The sequence below is a fragment of the Schistocerca nitens genome, chromosome 7 (genome assembly GCF_023898315.1).
Source record: "Schistocerca nitens isolate TAMUIC-IGC-003100 chromosome 7, iqSchNite1.1, whole genome shotgun sequence".
Classification (NCBI taxonomy): domain Eukaryota; kingdom Metazoa; phylum Arthropoda; class Insecta; order Orthoptera; family Acrididae; genus Schistocerca; species Schistocerca nitens.
The window spans coordinates 306624020-306626519 of NC_064620.1; the positions used below are offsets into that span (position 1 = coordinate 306624020).

At 58.0% G+C, this 2500-nt stretch overlaps 1 non-coding gene across 1 annotated transcript in view; it reads right to left on the minus strand.

The window, feature by feature from the left end:
• Positions 1-181, minus strand: part of LOC126196896 (small subunit ribosomal RNA) — a 1909-nt gene extending 1728 nt beyond the window's left edge. Inside the window, exon 1 of the ribosomal RNA XR_007539323.1 lies at positions 1-181. This exon is cut by the window's left edge and continues 1728 nt beyond it. This is a non-coding gene — a ribosomal RNA (small subunit ribosomal RNA).
• Between the last annotated feature and the right edge of the window lie 2319 nt (positions 182-2500).

Sequence of the window (2500 nt, forward strand, 5' to 3'; positions counted from 1 at the left end):
TCTGTTTGCATGTATTAGCTCTAGAATTACCACAGTTATCCAAGTAACGTGGGTACGATCTAAGGAACCATAACTGATTTAATGAGCCATTCGCGGTTTCACCTTAATGCGGCTTGTACTGAGACATGCATGGCTTAATCTTTGAGACAAGCATATGACTACTGGCAGGATCAACCAGGGAGCTGCGTCAACTAGAGCTGAGCAGCCGGCCGCCCGGGAGTGTGTCCCGGGGGCCCGCGCGAACACGCAAGCGTCCGCTCAATTATTCTGCAAACAGGAGGAGGCTGGGCTCCCCTGCACGATACACCTCGAAACCCTCTCAGGTCCCGGCGGCGCGCAGCGCCGTCCTAAGTACTTGGTCGGGTTCGAGAGAGGCGCAATCGCCCGGAGATAGGCGAGTAGACGCTTTCAGTGCGACCACCCGTGCTCCCAACTGAGCTTGCCGCTGCCGACAGAGGCCCGGGAGCGTGCTGTCGTGGTGTTGCCGGCGGGAGACAACACGCGGCCACAAACAGTGACCGGGCAGCTCCAACGCCAGCGCCACAGAGGGGCAGAGCCCCACTTGGGTGCCAAAGCGAACTCTCCCAGCACAGCGCACGCGCCAACACATCCGCACAGCTGCGATACAAACCACCTGCGAGAACCGCGGGGGCGACCGAGCAGCAGACGGCGTCGCGGCGCCGAGTGCCGGGCGGCGGCGCATCCTCAACGCACACAGTCCTCAATCGGACCAGCACACTGCAGATGTCCACCGCGCTTCGCACCGGGCCCGGGAGGACCCACTTTGGCCGCACGGCGCCGCGCGCTGGGTGCGCCGGCACGCAGATGCGCCGCCTGCCGCCTCCGTCAGCCGGCGCGCCTGCCACTGGGCGCCCCCACCAGCCGGCTGCCGCGCGTGCGCCCACGCAGCGCGCGGCCAGCACGCCGGGCGCCCCCCCCTCACCGGCCGGGGACGGTCCCACCCAGCCACCGCCGCGTATCGCTTCATACCCACATGCCCACTCACGTTCGTGGGTATGACGGGTGTCGCTGAAGCAACCGGTTAATACCTGTACCGATCGTCGATATCAACGATTCACCTCCAGCGCGAACAACCGCGCAACAACGGATTTCCAGTTCATTTGCGTAACTTGGGCAGCAAACGTAGACATCCATCTACATTTGCGACTTCTACGAGTCTTGCATGCCTGGATGTTGTGTGTCACGACGCACTCCATCAGCATACATACACGCTGCGACGTGTGCACGAAAGAACACGTGGAAGGTGGCCAGCGTACGTATGCGAATGCCATTGCACAGCTGCGAAGCGCATTCAACACGCGAACTCCTGACCGACGAGCTAGTGGTGACAGGAGGGGAGGGGGGGGGGGGCGGGGGCGATATACGTCCTATTGCAGTACACAATACAGTGGATAGCGGGACCATGTGGAAAGTAAGCAACACTCGCAAGATGTGAGGGTACGCACCGTAAAATGAATCAATACGCAGAACACCACAGTGTGCGCGAAGTGAACTATGTTGAGATGGTTGCAATTAGGCAACGCTACACGAATTCCTAGATTCATATAACTAACAATTACAGGGCAGGTTAAGGCGCAACGTGGGTTAGGTTAAGGCGCAACTTGGGTTAGGTTAGGGCGCAACGTGGGTTAGGTTAGGGCGCAACGTGGGTTAGGTTAGGGCGCAACGTGGGTTAGGTTAGGGCGCAACGTGGGTTAGGTTAGGGCGCAACTTGGGTTAGGTGAGGGCGCAACGTAGGTTAGGTTAGGGCGCAACGTGGGTTAGGTTAGGGCGCAACGTGGGTTAGGTTAGGGCGCAACGTGGGTTAGGTTAGGGCGCAACGTGGGTTAGGTTAGGGCGCAACGTGGGTTAGGTTAGGGCGCAACGTGGGTTAGGTTTGGGCGCAACGTGGGTTAGGTTAGGGCGCAACGTGGGTTAGGTTAGGGCGCAACGTGGGTTAGGTTAGGGCCCAACGTAGGTTAGGTTAGGGCGCAACGTAGGTTAGGTTAGGGCGCAACGTAGGTTAGGTTAGGGCGCAACGTAGGTTAGGTTAGGGCGCAACGTAGGTTAGGTTAGGGCGCAACGTGGGTTAGGTTAGGGCGCAACGTGGGTTAGGTTAAGGCGCAACGTGGGTTAGGTTAAGGCGCAACGTGGGTTAGGTTAGGGCGCAACTTGGGTTAGGTTAAGGCGCAACTTGGGTTAGGTTAAGGCGCAACTTGGGTTAGGTTAAGGCGCAACTTGGGTTAGGTTAAGGCGCAACTTGGGTTAGGTTAAGGCGCAACTTGGGTTAGGTTAAGGCGCAACTTGGGTTAGGTTAAGGCGCAACTTGGGTTAGGTTAAGGCGCAACTTGGGTTAGGTTAAGGCAGAAGTTGGGTTAGGTTAAGGCAGAAGTTGGGTTAGGTTAAGGCAGAAGTTGGGTTAGGTTAAGGCAGAAGTTGGGTTAGGTTAAGGCAGAAGTTGGGTTAGGTTAAGGCAGAAGTTGGGTTAGGTTAAGGCAGA